The 19,545-nt window shown below is 41.0% G+C and overlaps 1 protein-coding gene across 3 annotated transcripts in view; it reads left to right on the plus strand.

Moving 5' to 3' along the window:
• The window catches only part of OPN5 (opsin 5), a 501,550-nt gene that overhangs the window by 318,580 nt on the left and 163,425 nt on the right, over positions 1-19,545 (plus strand). The window lies entirely within an intron of this gene.

Below are 19,545 nucleotides of genomic sequence, written 5' to 3' on the forward strand. Positions count from 1 at the left end.
AACTTATAATTAAATCAAGCAGCCAAATTATAAACCTTCTTTTTGATGTTGTTAAGGAATTATAACCTCTACAAACAATGAACACGCATTGGCAATGTCAATCCGTCTGGCTTTAAAGGAATGTTGTATGGCAATATGAAACATTTCAAGTAGATAGCATTGAAATGCATATGCATTTGTGTGGAAGCAAAGAACTGCTGAATAGTATTGGTGTAGGTTAAAAGGTCAGGGAACACTGTCAAGCCAGACCTAAAAATCCATGTAGGTTAATGACCACCCTCTTCCCATCTGTGCTGCTGCCAGGGAAATCACAATACATTATCTAGTTGTCTAGGACACGATTTGCAATGCCATGTGTCTGCCCCTAAATATTCAAGCTCAGTTTCTTGGATAAATAAACAAAATACTCACTACTAATAGAGAGCAAGCACCTTTTTGTGGAAGCACACAACGTCTACCCAATCAAAACATGTACCCCTGACTCCCAACATGAGGGCACAGTCAAATCCCTTCTCCTGGGAATTGTCACATAATTGTCTAACGACAGATGTGCTGTCAAGCTAGGTCATAAAAAGGAGGAAAATGGCATGTCCTACACAGCAACTCAGTGAAATTGAGCTTAGATAGGCTAGTTTACAAAACACAGCTCAAGGGGCGTGGGGGGTCATCAACTCTGGAGAGCACTGCAAGAGAGTATGTAAAAGGTGCCCCAGCACAAGAAAATAAAATTGGTTGTTACCATCTAATGTCATTTCTTTATGGATGACCTATAGCTCAGTTTTTGTCTGACATTGACCAAGAACTCGTTCTAAAAGTATATTGATAATGTATTTACTTATAGAGACTTTTAACTAGCCCCATTCATTCATTGATCTGTTATTGTGCCATTCACATTCTACTTCCACTCTGTACAGCATACAGCATGAGGCAGTTGGTTAGCCCACTTCAGCCACTGGCTGTGAGTGATGCTGATCTGCCCTTTCATGAGGAGCCCATCAACACACACAGTATTTGCCTTTAGGGCTGGCACTAGTATGACAAGTTGAGTTTTTTAAGACCAAAATATATTTTTGTTTTAGCCACTATGTTATTTAGAATAATGAGAGCCTGAGCCTTCCAAAGCAATACTTTTTTTACAAAAACCATAACTAAACAAAAGAAACTAGAAGTTTTGTTACCAACACCAGCCATATTGGCTTTGCCAATGATTGTTTATGCTGCACTCTCCTTCTTGCCCCCAGTCAGTACAGTATTTAAGAAAATCTTCAGAGAATCTTTTTTCTCCAACCTATCGACCACATGACACTGACAAGATCTTTAGTGATGGCACAAATGGACTATGGCATCTCAATGAAAACTCATTGCAGAATGCCAAAGTCCAGAAATCAGGACGCCAGACCAGTGGCGGCTGGCACAGGTAAGAGTGGAGTGGCGGTGAGGCAGGGCAGGAGTCTGAGAACTCGACATATGACAAGATAAGTTAAAATAAAATAAAAAAGAAATACCTTGCACTCGGCACATCGCCAAGTTATTTCTTTTTTATTTTCATTTATTTTAATGTAACTTATCCCGTTGTATGTTGAGTCTCCCAACCCCACCTTACCCCACCTACCTCACCGCTCTCACCTGTGCCAGCCACCACTGCACCAGACTCGGTCTGAAGCTGAGAATGTATGACCAAATAAAACCAGCCTTAAATGCACCACATTAGCACTCAGTAGATGCTCACATCATGTTTGAAGCCCTCTGCACTGTCTAGAAGGCCTTTTAGGTCAATGCTCCAAGAAACTCACAAAGACTCCAGTCCCACTTCACCCCTAACAGGATCCTGTGCTCTGTATCTGCACCCCTGTTTACCCAAAGAGCATTCAATCAGATCAAATATAGGAGCATGAATCTTGGAAATCAGAGTTCTACTCTGTGGAACACATTGAATCCAAGCCGAAAGGCAGAGTCCACTACAGACATTTTCAGACGTTTCTAAGTAAAACCCTTCCCAGAAAGGATTCTAAATCTCCCCGCTGCACATCATTGAATACTATTGCAGCACTCAAAAGTAACTGAAAGCCACAACATCTTTTAATAGATAAATGCTTTCTCAAATTAACAGACAAAATGGGATAAGACAAAATATGGCCAGAAAGCACTTGCCAATCAAATTAAAGATCAGAAAGGAGAATGCAAAAATCCATTGACTGTTCAATGATAACTGATCAGTGTTACATCTCTATGAAGCAATAGGAAACGTTTTCAACCCTGGATGGTAATTATGACAGGAGGTAACCAAGGCTTGCCTAAAAATTTCCAAACACCCTCTTTTAATTATATTAAATTAGATAAACTGAAATGTCAGGTCTATTTGTTGGAAGTCAAAAGTGCCATAATGCAATAAAGTATAATGGTCCAGGACGTCCTTGATTGTGCATTAATTTTATGTATGCTTGTTCTGTAGTGCTAATGGTGCCCAATGTGCTTTGAGAGCTTTCCAGAAGAAGAGGTGTATGACAGAGGATCTTGTTGTAAGACAGTCAGATGACATTCTGGCAGCATATACCAGCAGCTGGTACTGGAAGTAGATCAGTCAGTTGTGAAGAAGATCAAAGGCCTGGAAGAACAGGTCACTTCTTTGAAAAACACTGCATCACAATGCATTATTTGTGCACAACCCAACTACCTCTCTTATTACTCAGTGATTTTTTGCTTTCCTTGATCCAGTGTAGCACTCTGCTGCCTTTTGGCTAGATGTGCGCTAGACAAAGACCACATACATACAACCATAAATACATTTTCAAGGATTCCCAAACTACATAAAGTTGCTTTCAGTGTTAAGTGATACAGAATTGTATCACAAGCAGTATAATGTAAGTATATTATGGTTGGACAACTTTTAGTTTCTGTCATACAGAATGGTACCAAGTAGTTTAATAGATTTGAAGGTGCATGTCCAGCCATACGTGCAGGGAATAAGGCCTATTTTGCAGTTTCTTTCTGGGTTGGGATTCAGTGGTGTGCGATCAATATGTCAGGGTTATGGTCAGTTTGCTTTAAGACGAGACCGACAACATAGATATGAACTCTTTTAGGCTTGTTCCTCGTCTTTATTGATGACATCCTGATTTATTTGTGACCAGATGAAAACATCATCCGCCTCATGGGCTCAGAGGTGTGCAATTACCCAGAATGTTTCTATTTTGAGCATGTTTATCTCTCGAAATGGATTAGTGATAGAGACAGATTGTGGGTGTAATGTAAATGACCCCACCCTGGATTGTGTGACTGTTGCAATGGATATCTGGGTACAGAATCCCCAGGCAAGCTACTGATGTGAGGTGTCTTCTATAATTCAGAAACTACTGTTTTTTACAAAGTAAACTCAGCAAGATTGCAGGTCTTGACCTACCAATATAAGAGGAGAAAATTGGGTCAACCCCATTGTTACTGATAATGAGCCTCTCCCCAGCATCTAGGTTTTTGAAAAACATTTATTGAGATCACCACAGGTACAAGGTTGTAGGATACAACAGAGATATGGGTACTGGTATTTAGGTGACAAGTGGGGCTCATACATTTGGTCAATATTAACACTTTACCTGGTGTTTTGAGCCCCCCTAAAGCATTATCAGGAGTTAAGTATAATATATGTTCCTCATCTGAGAAAATAAATGTGGATAGATAGCATGAGAATATATGTGTCCAAACCCTCGGTCAGGCATCTAGCTTCTCCCTACAACTACAGTGCTATTGGAATTCCATGGCTAGGAGGCTCTGATGTTACCTCGTTGATGTTGCTACCCAGCAGTGCTCATTGGGGTGGGTGTGATATGGAAGCAAATATTCCTGTTTTGTTAAAATTAATCTTTGGGTCAGAGGAGTTCAATGGATAGAATTCAGAGATTAAAGTTATTGGTACCTTGGGCTAACTTCTATACGTTAGCATATTAACCATTGCAAAAGTGCTTGTGCTCAGTTCCTAAAACATGGTGAAACTGGCTTACCTGTGATTGGAGTATTCAATTTACTGATAAGACCCTAGTAAATTTGTATTCAATATGCTCTGGGCCGGTAAATTGAGTGCTACTAGTGGGCCTGCAGCACTTTTTCTTCTGCTCACTTAAGTAGCCCTTTAAATCATGTCTCAGTCCTGCCATTGCAGTGTGGGTGCAGCTGTAAACTGGCAATACAAGTTGGCAAAATAAACCCCGTTTTTAATACATGTAAGTCACCCTAAGGTAAGCCCTAACAACTCACAGAACAGGTTGGACAAGTAGTTAAAGTTCTACATGTTTCAGTAGTGAAAAACTCACAAATGTGTTTTTCACTAATGTGATGCTTACCTCACCCATGGGAAAATATTGGGTTACCTTATTACATTCAATAAGTAATAATATTTGTTTGGCAACAGGTAGACATAACTTGTTTGGTGTTTACAGAATTGTAATTTTAAATCCTCCTTAATCGTAAAGTGGGATTGTAAGTCACAATTCTGAAAATGCCCCTATAAGAAAGTTGACATTTTCTTGTCCTTATCATTTAGTGCCTGCAACCTGTCTCTTGGGTCACATGACTGTAGTTGGCAGTTGGCCTCTTTGTATTTCTCCCAGACAGTCACAAGATAGGCAGACTGGGTGTTGCACGATGGGAGGGGCAGAGCTGTGCATAACCTCACTTGTAATTCAAAGACATTGCTTCAGCACACAGAAAAAGACCTTCACACTAGCCTTTTGTGACTCTAGACATCCTGGGACTAGGGCTTTGAGGCAGGAAATTTCAGACACCTCTGGTATTGGGAAGACTCCAGAAGTTTCTTTCACTTCAATGTTGGCACCAGGTATAACATTATGACCTTCAGACCTACTCTTCAGTTAACTTCTAGACCTGAGGCTTGAGACCTGCTTTTCTGCTTGAACCCAAGGCTACCAGAGTGACTTTAAGGACTGGGTCGACTCCTGATCAGAGCCTCAGGAACAGAAAAGGCTCCAACCATTTTGAACATATATTATGTCTCGCCCTGAATGATTTACTACCCTCCAAATGGTGCCTATCCAGCCCTGGACCCTTGGAAGTGGTGCTAAAGTGCCCAGATAACCCACATCCTAAAATGTTCTTCCAAAAAGAGCTCTGAGAACCGAGACAAGACCAAGACCTAACTGCTTGCTGATCCACCCACGATGCATCACCGTTGGCCTTACTTTACAATAGCTCCTGCTATGTTCTCTGCTGCAGCAGGAAATCGAGTTCAGTGGCTCTTCGTCAGAAGGGTATCCGGTCTACTGGAGCTCTCTTCAGCTACAGCCTGCAGCTTCATCCTGCTGGAGGTTTTCAACCTGCAGAATATAGACTAAGTCTGAACGTAGGAATCTTTACCGTAACTTCGTCCAACGGCTCCCTGATGATGATGCCTCCCCCTCAGAGACCACTGGATGCCTTGCCACACCTAACTTTACCTTCTCAGACATTTTTCTACAAAATTTCTTCTGAGTCTGGAGGTAAGTGGAGACCGGACACCAATTCACTTTGTGTATCCAAACTGCACTCCATTGCAACCAGCCATATGTTTCAACATTGCCCTGGTCTTGCACTACTAGATGTTCATGTTTGGCAGCTTGATCTTTTAGTTGCTATTTTTACTTTAAACCTTACAAATTCATAACTCCAGTTTTACTGACTGAACTTTTGTCATTTTGGTGTCTAATAATTTACAACTAAGACAGACCACTAAGGAGTGGTGAGGTCACCCTATTAGTGTAGGGCACCAAGTGGGCTTTTAAAAGAGCCCTCAAACACCAACCTAGTTGGTGTCATGCTTTATCATTGGGTTCCCAGCTGGGTAGCTGAGTGCTGCCCAGCTGTGCTGCGACACCTGATTACAGTGGAGTGTTTTTTTTTTGAGGAGTGTGATATGTGATGGTGTGTTAAAGTGCAGTGAAATTAAAAATACCTCTGGGAAACTCACTAACCAATACTTTATTCCCAGTGGCCCAGGGTATATTAAAAATGAATGAACAAGATGGATAATGTGTCAGAACTACTAATTGTGTCTGGATTATCCCTTGGTCAACATGTTTCAGCTCACGGTAAAAATGATGGAGCTTTCTTCAGGACCTCTCTAGTGAATGGTGGTGCAAAGTGAAAAAGTGAGTGGTAAAAATGATCACCACGTGTTAATGCATATTTAGCACATGCTCTAAGGTGTGCATGTCATGTTGGATGGACAAACTGTATTTTAGGGTCCATCAATCATGAAATACCTGGAGCTCGCCCACATATACACCTATTTTGGTCTCCTCTGAAACTGGATGTGCCTCGCGGGAAGGTACCGTCTTGTCTTTAAATATTATTGGGCCACCGTCTGCATGGGTGTTGAGGAGGAGCGTGGTCGGGTGGGGTGTTGGAAGGGGACAGAAGCGCCACGAGAGCTTTGACAGCATCTCATCTACTGGTGGGAGCTTGAGGGCAGGTAGGCTAAGCAATTGTCTGTGACCGGAGTTCCAATTTTGAAGACTTGAAAGGAGACATTCAGCCCCATCTGTTAACTGAGTATATATGTTAACCCCTGTGCCAACAGTGCCTAATACTGTATATTTACAAAGCGCACCATGACGTAGGTACCCTTAGACTGCTACAACTGTGGCAGCATAGAAAATATTATCTGTCTAAAAAAGCATATTGTTGTAAAAATATGTGTAAGATTCTGAAGCTGCTTTCTTCAAAAGGGGTTAGCGAATAATCTTTTCTTGGTCAGTGCTCTTATTTTTTATTAGAATGTGGTAGTGTTACAGTCAATGTGTCTGCCTTGTAGTCCTTCATCTGTTTCAGAGAAGCTCAAAAGAGGAAAATGTCGGCCAAAGCGTGGTTTAACCATCAAGCTTGTGACAATCATGTGACTTAGTCAGGTGAACTGCTCTGTCCGGACTGTGCTCATGGCTTTCCCTTAAGGCCTCAAAGAATCCCTCCTGCTCTTGAGTTTTCTTCTGGGTATCGGTGCTGCTCTCTATGTATTGGATGATCATGGAGGGTTGGGCTGGGAGTTCGACGGTATTGGGGGCCTGAGTGGTGGAGGGGTGAATTCACTACACAACATTCAGATGCTTCCTCCTTGTGGCAACATTTATGTAAGCAGACATCTCCTCTAGGAAATGTTGTAATGACTTAGAGGTGAACAACTTAAATGAGTTGCATACCTTGAAACATATTTTTATTAATCTTCCCACAAAAAAGGATTGGGAGGATGCTGTTGACCGTTTTTTGTAGGGCACAGTTTTGTGTTGATGTATCGCTTACTACCACTAACGAGGCTTGGAAGCACTTTGCTAATAAGTAGTATGCTACTCAGTGGGACTCATTGTTATGGTTTAGTTTGACACACTGTTAAACAGAATCCATGCAGTGTCATGCAACTTGTGATGTTTTTCATGCAAATTATTCATGGTAGTACCTGTTTCCATGTGGTTGAGTTGGTGAGATGATTTAAACTTTTAGAAGTACTGTCATATAATCATTAATTGAAAGCATTTTATAGTCTAGTTTACTTGTCATGCCTCTCGGGCACACTAACTTTCGCTCGTTACTCGTGGAAGTATTGCCAGGGGAGAAAAATTAAATCCTTCCTGTTTAAAGGGAGTGGACTATATTGTTTTCATCAGGTGGGGTATTGAGAACTGAGCGAATACACAATACTCTCAAATAGAGCTCTGCAAAAGTTTGAAGATTAGGGTTTGGGTAAATTAATGGGTCCAATTTTAAAGTTTTATCTCTTAAAAGGACTGGGTGGAATGCACTGTGGGTGATTATCTGTATGTGTGGCTTGCATCTACACCTTCACCAACGACTTCTGATCAGGACTCCTGCCTCCTATCTTCCCTCTGGCACTTTGAGTTCTACCATTACTATTCTGTTTCAACTCATCTACACTTTCTAGCCTCTTCTCTTTTCTATCCCTTCATTATCCTTTTCAATCCAACTAACAGTCGCATATGTATATTGCTCAGATGAACTCATACTTCCCTATACTAATTCACCAGTATTCCTTTTTGGGTTCCGGAGTAGTGTGCTACTCACCGAAAAGTTCCTTGATGCCTCGTATGGGGTAATAAGTGTAATATAAATACAATTAAGCTCTTGTTTTAGATTAATTATGGATGCCTAGCAACATCTGCTTGAGGCTATAATAGTCCTAATGGAAGGCAAGGTTTGTGATGTTTTTTATTAAAGCAAGCCATAGATATTAATGGGGACTTGTTTTTACAGGGTCCATCGCCTACCCAGCACAATTCCTCTTGCATTCATCATCATCATCATCTCGCAACAAACGCTATTGTAATACATGGGGTACCAGTCACTTTTGTTTAAGAACTGCACTGATTTTGAAAGTTTATAATCCATGTTTGGAGAGGAATATAGTAAAATAGAAAGTGGGAGGCGTTTTTCCCTTTTTTCTTTCAGTGTTTGGATTAATATTTTACTAAAAGGAAGTGCTATTTCCTCGCAGTCCACCCTCAGATCAATGCAATGCACTGTTACCAGCCTATTATACAAAAATAACACTTTTAATAAGCACTTCTCAATGCAGTTGTTGTAGCACCCAGGATAATATGCTGCGTAGCTAGAAATGTAGAAGGTCCCAAAGGCGAGACCTATTGCATTGTAAATGCTTGTTCTAAATTAGCATGTGATTTTTCTTGTGTTGTGTTTTCACTTTATTGCTTTTTGAGGTTGCCTCTAAGTTAGGACTGGCGGCTTTTGTGACAGAGGGTTAAGCACAGGTTAATATAAGGACTTTTATTTACCCTGGGAAGGATTGTGGCCATAGCTTGAGAACGGCTTATACCACCCTCAAACAACAGCCTACATGTCACACAATTCATTTGAGTCTAAACACTTTATCTCTATCTACTCCAAGTCCAAGTTAGCACGTATTCAATATAATAAGGTAACCCAGTGTTAGCCAATGGGAGAGATAGGCCTTACAGTAGTAAAAAACGACTTTAGGTGTTTTTCACTACGAGGAAATGTAAAACCTAAGCATGCATGTCCTACCTTTTCAATACATTGCACTTTGCCCTATGAGCCTTAAGGGCCTACCTTAGGGGTGATATATATGTATTAAAAAGGACGTTTTAGACCTGGGAAAAGGTTTATGGTGCTAGGTCGAAATGACAGTTTAAACTGCACTACATGCTGCAGCAGCAACCTAAGCCATGTTTTAAAGTGCTACTTTAGTGGGTGGCACAAGAGGTGCTGCATGCCCACTAGTACCATTTAATCAACAGGTTTTGGGTACTTGTAGTACCATATACTAGGGACCTATAAGTAAACAGAATTTGGCAGTCTGGTGTAGACCAATTTTACCATGTTTTAGGAGAAAGCACAAGCACTTTAGCACTGGTTAGCTGTGGTGACATGCACAGAGTCCCAAAGCCAACAAAACCAAATTCAGCAAAACAGGAGGGATGAATTCAAAAACTTTGGGGGTGACCCTGCAGAGAGGGTCAGGTCTACAACTACACTTTATTAATGAGCAGTGTATTTGCTATTACATTGCATGTTCCTACATTCTGTTCCAGAACCTGGCATTTTGTTTGCATTGTTCCAGAATTTTGATTGTGGTTGGCACTTGAAAGGTTATTTTATTTGAAACAGGATTAGGTGTCATGTGAAAATATGGGGATAACACAAGATCTTACACTCATTCGGTGTGATGGGCCCCCAGGCTTCCCTAAACTGGAGCGCACCACATATCTCTTATGCAGTGTGAGTGCAGTCATGGCCCTGCATGGCAAAAAAGATGCTGCATCTTGTCACTAACTACTGTGTGGGATGTGTTGCTAGTGTGATGTCTTCTCTACTCCGAAAGTCACAAACTAGCTCCAGTGAAAAAGAAACCCTACATCTGTTTCTGTCACTGAGCATTCAGGTAGAGCAAGAAAAAATAAATGTACATAAGGCAAGAGCCGGGAAAGGACCAGGGAAAAGACAACCTGTGAAAAAGGACATTACAAAGAGATCAGAATGAGAGAGAGGGAGTGAAAGAGAGAAAGTCAGATTATAAAGAAAACATTTTAGAGACAGGGAAAAATAGAGAGAAAAACAGAAATTCAGCAGCAGTAGGAAAGTTAGAGAGTGAAAAGATGACAGGCTGAAGATAGAGAGAGTAGCACAGTGTGACAAAGAACAGAGAGAGAGGTAGGAAGGTTATCTGTATCTATAAAGTGCATTGTACAGCAGCACTCAGAGACAATAGTTAGCTCTACATCTCACTAACAGTGTGATTGACAACACATAGCCTTCATCAAACTGTAATAACATTCTGACCACGAGCCTGACTTGTAGTGGGAAAGCAAACTGTGACTCAGAGCAACAGAACAGAGTGATCCAAGTGGAATTAAGGAGAAAAGTAGCTGAGGAGTGGAAGTACTATGAGTAGGATGTGACTTATTTAAAAAAAGGTCTTGATTGCATGAGTATGTGTATGCATGTCTAGCTACAAGGGGAACTGTGTGTGCTCGCATGAATGTGTGGATATTTGTGTGTGTCTGTTGTGTTGCAAATTGTTGGTAGTAAGTATTGGTCTATTGTAGCCTTTAATGACATGAAGAGGCCCATCCTTGGTGTTGTGTTTGCCCTATCTTTATGAGAGTAATTCTTGGCATATAGTGAACATCCATGGCATGGTGGTGCTCACCAGCTTGTAAGAGGCTAGGCACTTGCCATAATAGTTGGTATTCTTGTATTATTGAGACCTTCCAAGGCACAAGGATTCTCATCCCTTGCTATCAGCTGGCCACAGGGTGATTTCAATGCTTCTTCCTATACTTTGTGCATCCTTGGGCTAATGATGCCAAAACTCTAATGTAACATTTGCCCTGACACAATTGGGATAATTCGTGGCATATCGTGGGCATTCTTGGCAAAACATGTGGCTACTGGGCAAAGTAGTGGTAATTCTTGATCTACTTAGACACTCACTGTCCGATGGTTCCCACCTGCAGGGTGCAGCTGCCCCTAGCATAGTAGTGCTACATCTTGTCATATTGTGAGCAAACATGGAATGCTGTTGTCCACACCTGGTAAGTGCTCGCAAAATGGTGTTCATTTTGACATTTTGTGAGCATTAATGTGCGATGGTGCCGACAACTGGTGTATCACTGGCCATAGTATATTGGTGACAATATCTGTAATATTGTGGACATCTATGACATGATGGAGCCCACCTCTGATAGTGTTCTGGAACAGACATAACGGTGGCAGTATATGGCATAATGATGGCAGTCCGCGCATGATGGTACCAGTTACTGCTGATCTCCTGGCCCTGCCCTGGTGCTTGGCTTCCTTGACATGATAACGCCCACCCCTAGGATAGTGCTTGGTGTGGCATTATAATGATAATTTATGCCACAAATTGGGCGTCCATGGCTTGAGATGGCCATAAAAGAGTGAGGCAAATTTTATTCATCTCTGGCAATGCCTGATAGAAATAACATTGATAGTTTGCCACTAAACACGTGCTTTCTAATAAAGAAATGGTGTTTATTCAGGATAAAAAATATTTTTGAATGAACATTTTTACCTTTTGTTTTGAGGGATCAGGTTTATTTCTTCCCCAAAATATGTGTTCTTTTTCGGAAAGAAAAATATTGCATTTTGAAGCATTTTTCTATGGCATATTTGAAGCTGATGTTTGAGCGATAATCATCTCTCCTGTCTTAAAACGTAGCCTGTATGATTGGTTTAACCGGTCTGCTCTCTAAAACTGAATATTAGAACTGATGTATATCCTTTTAAACTATGTAGCTCTGCTCTCTACACTTAGATGTGTATAATATTTTCAATGGTGCCCCTTTCAATGAGAGTCTCAGTGATAAAATAAGGCTGAGAATCCATAGTGAATGGAAAGGCTTTCAAAATGTAAGAAAGTAGAATGGAAAATGTAAAGATGCATGCTATGGACAGTGACAGGATGTGTACTATTACTGCAATGCCTGTACAGCCAATACATGTATAGAACGTTCGGTAGGTATTGTTCTGATGAACTGACCATTCGATTTCCATTTTCTCCAAGTTTTCCTGCGGATGGTAAATGGGGGATGAACACCATCAGGTTTGCTTAGCACATGGTGAAAGTATTTTAATATTTCATGAGCGTGTTCTACCAGAATATCTACCTTCATTTATATCAGCTGTACAGTATGGACTTCCAGCATGTTATGAATCTAAGTAGATGTCGAGGTAGATTAGGAAATATATCAATTGACAATATGTTGTAAATCAATATTGTGTAATCAGTGTAATCCGAGATGATATTCTTGCCCTTGTTAGTTGGCATGCATCCTTTCAAGAGTGTTCTTTCAAATCCTATGGCTTTTTAGCAAATGTATCATAAAATGCCCTATTTGTCCCCATATATTCACAATGTTCAACCAGAAGGGTGCAGTTCACCCCCGAGTTTAACTGGAGGATGTCAGGCTTCCTAGCATCACTCACTTTCTCAATACAGTTTGGGCTGCGACTCAAGTCCCAGCACTTCAAAAGATGGGCAGATACATGCAGGAGTGAGGAGAGGGGAAAGAATCTCAAAAGAAGGCATGGTCTTCTGTAAAAGTAGATACATAATCTGGCACAGTGTATTGGACATATTCATCCCTACTATGATAAAATGTCCATATGCATAATCTGACACAGTGTATTGGACATATTCATCCCTACTATGATAAAATGTCCATATGCATAATCTGATACAGTGTATTGGACATATTCATCCCTACTACGATAAAATGTCCATATGCATAATCTGACACTGTTTTCTGGACATATTCATCCCTACTATGATAAAATGTCCATATGCATAATCTGACACAGTGTATTGGACATATTCATCCTTACTATGATAAAATGTCCATATACATAATCTGACACTGTTTACTGGACATATTCATCCTTACTATGATAAAATGTCCATATGCATAATCTGACACTGTTTACTGGACATATTCATCCCTACTATGATAAAATATCCATATGCATAATCTGACACAGTGTATTGGACATATTCATCCCTACTATGATAAAATGTCCATATGCATAATCTGACACTGTTTACTGGACATATTCATCCCTACTATGATAAAATGTCCATATGCATAATCTGACACAGTGTATTGGACATATTCATCCCTACTATGATAAAATGTCCATATGCAGAATCTGACACTGTTTACTGGACATATTCATTCCTACTATGATAAAATGTCCATATGAATAATCTGACACTGTGTATTGGACATATTCATCCCTACTATGATGAAATGTCCATATGCATAATCTGACACAGTGTATTGGACATATTCATCCCTACTATGATAAAATGTCCGTCCATATGCATAATCTGACACTGTTTACTGGACATATTCATTCCTACTATGATAAAATGTCCATATGCATAATCTGACACAGTGTATTGGACATATTCATCTTTACTATGATAAAATGTCCATATGCATAATCTGACACTGTTTACTGGACATATTCATTCCTACTATGATAAAATGTCCATGTGCATAATCTGACACTGCATATCGGACATATTCATTCCTACTATGATAAAATGTCCATATGCATAGTCTGACACAGTGTATTGGACATATTCATCCTTACTATGATAAAATGTCCATATGCATAATCTGACACCGTTTACTGGACATATTCATTCCTACTATGATAAAATGTCCATATGCATAATCTGACACTGTATATCGGACATATTCATTCCTACCATTATAAAATGTCCATATGCATAATCTGACACAGTGTATTGGACATATTCATCCTTACTATGATAAAATGTCCATATGCATAATCTGACACTGTTTACTGGACATATTCATCCCTACTATGATAAAATGTCCATATGCATAATCTGACACTGTATACTGGACATATTCGTCTCTGCTTTGATATGATGTCCATGCATTTTGTGACAATTATGTCATGGCAAAATGAAAAGCCTGTGTTATGTTAACATGCGTGTGTTGCATATTCTACGTTAAACCGATTGGCATAACTTTAGGTACCTTCTCTGCCTTTTGTTCTGGGCATTTATTTTCTCAGTGCACCCCAATAAATCAGTTTACATTTGGCAGGGGCATAAAGGGAGAAGTAGCACTTGATGGGATTGGTTGGAACTCCCTGGGGTGGGACGGTGAATAGTTATGGACTATTATGGACTGTATATGCTCTTTTGAAGATTTATTATCTATTTTTCCCACCCACATCTCATGTACTTTCCAAAAGAGCCACCCCTAAAAAAGACGCAAAAGCGCATCAGCTTGTGAGATATTGGAGTAGAGCAGCGAAAAACGTACGTTTTCATAATCTTTATTATTCATATGTCAATCCGTGTGTTAATGTGTGGATAAATATGCATCAAGAAGCAACACTTTGTATAATCATTAGCTATTAATGAGTCACATTAATTGAATGTGCATTCCTAATGGTGGCCTAATTGCAAGCAGGCCTCAGCTGCTCAACAGCCTTCCACTATTAAACATAAATGTTGATTTTGAAATGGGCTTTCACGTTTTCCTTCTCGTTGCAGGCGCGAGATAACATACTCTAATTAGAAGAGCAGCTCATTGTTTGCTTCTAGAAATGCTAGAGCAGATCATTTTAATTGACGTCTGCTGTGAATTACACTGTGGCGCGAGCATAAGAAAGATCCTTCTGTATAATGCAGTCCCGGCTGCGGATACATCCACGGTCGGAATGCTGTGCTCGCCTTTGTTCCATGAAAGGAACGAGGGGACTTTATCTGTTCTAACGAGATGGTGCAATCTGACTGGTACCAGTTTGGAGGAATTGGTGGAAAGAACTTCCGGACAGAGAAAACAATGTATTTAATTGTGTGTCCCAGAATAGTTGTTAGGAGATCATGTCCTCACTTTGCCAAGGGATGACCTTTCCCCAACACTGCTGATTATTGATTCTTGAGTTCGATTTTTGGATGTCAATGCCTTTTTCTTACCCCGAACCTTTAATTGGTTCATTTCAGACTGACCCCTTCTGTTTAGGGTTTCTCCTTGGCATCATCAGATTTTCAGTTTAATTTGGTTGAGTTTCTTGATTGAACTGATACAACCTTTGCTTTGCATCTTGTACTTTGTAATGATTTACGTTGCCCTCTACCTGTTTTATTCTGGTAGATCGATTAACAATATTGAATAGAATGCTCAACTGACAATTGATTTAATAAATGAAGAAAGCCTGTAACTTGGACTAATGTGTTAATAAACCCTTATGGTCTGTAGACCAAGCCTCTCTGTCTTTCTTGTGGAGCCACATGGGTTTTACTGAAATGTGGCTTGCAACACTGAGGTTAGCTCCTGGAATACACTTTTCACACAACCAGTGGAGAAATCTGTTTGATGATTACACCAGAGCTCAAAGATATAGAACATTGTTCTGTATCAGGAGCACAGGATGACACACTTTGAAAGGCTAGCACACTGAGATTCAGGGATATTGGTACAATTTCAGGGTAGGCTGTGTATCCTGAATGTGTTCACTTTGTCCTTTCAATGATTTATAATACAATGTTCTTGGCAGTGATATTCTTAGGTCGTGTGTCTATAAGGCGGGTATGACAGAGGCATATCACAGCTGAGAGCAGCAATTTCTTTGCTTTTGCTTGAAATTTTGCGGGTTTGGGCGCCAAGGTCCACATTGCATTGTTTCTTGTGATAACAATCATTTTTGCACCGTTTCAATTGAGATTTATTACAACACCCATAAATGGGGGAAATGGACACGAGCTGCTTTGATTTGGGATATTGATTAGGAACCCAACATACAGGTCACAACCACACGTATCCAGGTATATTTGGCAGCATTGATGGTGCTCAGAAAAACCCAGGCATTTTGTCAAGGCTGGCTTGAAGGCGGTGCGACCTGTGCAGCCGCACCTGGCAATGAGTTCGGGCGTGGGTACTCTAGGCCAGATTTAAAGGCCCCTTGCGCCACTTTTGCGTCACTTTTAACATGGGAAATTGTGACGCAAAAGTGACGCTGGGGCTTGTAAATCTGCCTCTCTGTGTTTAGAAATAACTTGTAGTTTTAAAGGCACCTGCTTCAGAGTTCCTTGTGCGTCAAGCAGTTTTTAGGCAGCAATGAAAATGTCAAGGTAAGTCTAGACTGCCAAAAAACGATTGTTGCACCAGGCAACACCAGAGCTGAAGCCAGCCCTGTATGTTGCCCATGTCCTTCCACACTGAGGTATTGCCATGGCAGAGGCATACATTTTACACTGGGGGTAACCTCTAGCTGCAGTTTCACTTGACTTAGAGCATGATAGCCTAAATAGTGCATGTATGAGTGTGTGACCTGTGGCATAACTTGGCTCTCTGAGGTCTAGAGAAGAGAAAAAGTAAGAGGTGCAGGTGTGGTGGGAGGTCCCTCGTTGTTGCTGGGGAAGGGGATACCACAGTTGCCTCACAACACTGTCCTATCTAAAGACACATTTTATCTGGAAAAGATGTCACCATGCATTTATCAGTTTCTTTAAAGTTTGGATTTAACTTCAAATTGTCAGGGCCCTTCAGATTTCACAGTCTACTTTACTTTAATTATATAGCGAGAGAGACCATGTAAGATAGATGTTTCCTACAAATAATGGGGCAGATTTATGAGCCCCTTGCGCCACTTTTGCGTCACTTTTCCCATGTTAAAAGTGACGCAAAAGTGGCGCAAGGGGCTCATAAATCTGCCCCAATATAATTTGGGTTTTCTGAAAAAAAGGAAGCCAGGGTTCATTTCCAGCTACAAATGTGCTGATATTGAAATTTGTTTTAAAAAAAAACAGGAAAAAAAGTGAATATGTTTAAAACTCATGTTTACGAAATGTCTTAATTCTTCTATCTTGATTTAATGCTCTTAAAGAATTGTAAGTGTGCCCTAAAACCAGCAGCGTCCCATGCAGGTAAGAGTGGTGGGGTCGGGTGGGCGTGGGGGATTTTGACGGACGATGACTAGGCAAAATCAATTAGTTATTTAATATTCCCTCTGCATCTTCCATCGAAATCCCCCACATCCGGCCCCACCACCCCACCGCTCTTACCTGCACCGGCTGCGGCTACCTAAAATACTTGCAAATATAAAAGGATTGGGTAACTGCACTGTAGTCATCAAATATGACATCGTATGAGTTGATTTAGAAAAGTGCATGTCCACATTCTAATTGGGTACACAGAACAACAGTTTGAGTGAATGAATATCACTTCTGATACTCAGACTAAGGTTGCTTTATGTTACTCTCATCCATGAAACTTAAAAATATGGGAAATCTGCCAATGTTGTCCATGGTAATGGAGTGGCAGAAATGTGTACATGCCAGGGGAAATAGGGGCTCATTTATGTACTGGAGAATGGCCTGTTTATTTGCCAGGGCACCGAGATAAATGACTGTGTCGCCCTGACTGAGGTACCGCTCGCCAGATGTAGCAATGACCTCCAAGCTGGTGGTCATTTCTAAAGCATTGCCAGGAAGCACCATCACAGCGGTTCCATGTCAATGATTTTAACAGTTTGGTGTGAGGCTCCGTCAACGTGACTGAGCCCAGCATCAAACTTTATTCTTTTTATTTAAAAATAAAAAAATCCCAAAGCAGGTTTTTCTTTTTAAAAATAATGAACCGCCAGTCCTCCTCAACTGCATCTCCCATGGCGATGGGGGATTTTTTTCTTTTTTACTGTTGCTTACCAGTAGGCTTTGGCTGGCAGTGATGGACAGAAAAAAATGGCTATATGTCCGCCTATCCTAATTGGGCAGATGGACAGATAGCCAGTCCTCCGACGGCCCTTACTGCGTCAGCCATGGGAAAAGCTTGGCTATAGCAGTGACGGAGTAGTCTCCACGGTAGCCAAACCTATGGTCCGCATGCATAAAAATTGGGTGGGCGGATGACTGTGTTGGAAGGTAGGACACTGTCAACATTGGGACACAGTTCCCTCCACGCCAACAATTGAATTTGCCCCATAGTCTAGCAAGTTGCTTCAACATCAAGAAAACTTGTAAGTCTGTGGACATTGTTGGAATCTTTTCTGGTAATGTCAGAGCCTAGAAACGCACGCAAACCTACTCCTGTGAATGACTGCTGTAAGCTGCTGTAACTTCTTTAAAAGGTCGGATGGAACACCCGTACATTTAATGGGGCTGCAGGAAGGTTTTTTCTCTAAAAGGAAAAATATTACGAAATTTCACCTATAAATGCACATTCTCACGTCATTTAATCGTGGAGCTTTCTACGTGGTGAAAACTCTTCAGAAATAAATTCTGTACATTGGAGTCCTGCACTCACTTCAAATGTAGCCATAATCACCTTCAAGCTCCTCACCCACGCACACAAGGCACTCCACAACACCGGACCAGCATACCTCAACAGACGACTCAGCTTCTACACCCCCAACCGCCAGCTCTGCTCCGCCGACCTCGCCCTCGCCACAGTCCCCGGCATCCGAAGAGCGACCTCTGGCGGCAGATCGTTCTCCCACCTCACCGCCAAGACCTGGAACACCCTCCCCATCCCCCTACAGCAGACCCAGGACCTGCTGACCTTCAGAAGACTCCTCAAGACCTGGCTATTCGAGCAGTAGCAGTATTCCCCCTCCCCACCCCAGCGCCTTGAGACCCTCACGGGTAAGTAGTGCGCTTTACAAATGTTCTGATTGATTGATAATCATATGGGAATAGATTTCTGACTTTAAAAAGATGGACTCAGGCCTTCCTGTATCAGAGATCATGGGAGGACTAGATTGCAGGAAGTGCCAGAAGGAACCAGGGTGTTTTTAGCACCACATTTCATATTGGAAGAGGTAACTCTCTTGCTCCATTTTACTTTACTACAGCCAGTAATGATTTGCAAAAATGGAATTCATTGTTCATATCTTGCCTTGATGGAGGAAGAATGGTGCGGACATGCATATGCAATTATAGTTAGTTACACTTTGAAATTAAGTGGGAAAACAAATCACGGGTTACACACCAGAAAAAGAACAATAAATAGTAACAATCAGATTAGAAAAAGTAGCTCCTAAAAGTTTTAGCCACCACACCTCATTACTCAAATGACCGTCGGTTTGTTGAATAGCACAGGGTGGAGACCAATCAAAAAGTTGCAGAAGGCCTAAGACAAGATGGCGGTCAAAATGGCAGTGGTTACTGCTCATACTATCTGAGATTGCTCAAAGTGCCAATAATGTTTTCCTTATTCATATGAGGGTAGACAATATGTCACAAATCGGCAACCTGCATCAGTAGTCAACAAAGACAGAAGAACTACTTGTGAGAAAAGGAAGAAAAACGTTAGAAGGCAGAAAAACAACCATAAATCATGGCAGTCGGCTGTTGCTCATAACATAAAAGGTTGATGAGTGAGTGCATGGGTAGAAGCCTCAATTAATCCACAACCCACTCTTTCACTCACCCACTCGCCCATCCACAGTATAACTCATGCAAACTCAACAATCAACCAATATACACACTTACACTTTGTTGCTTGC

The sequence above is a fragment of the Triturus cristatus genome, chromosome 6, assembly GCF_964204655.1.
Source record: "Triturus cristatus chromosome 6, aTriCri1.1, whole genome shotgun sequence".
Taxonomy (NCBI): Eukaryota; Metazoa; Chordata; class Amphibia; order Caudata; family Salamandridae; genus Triturus; species Triturus cristatus.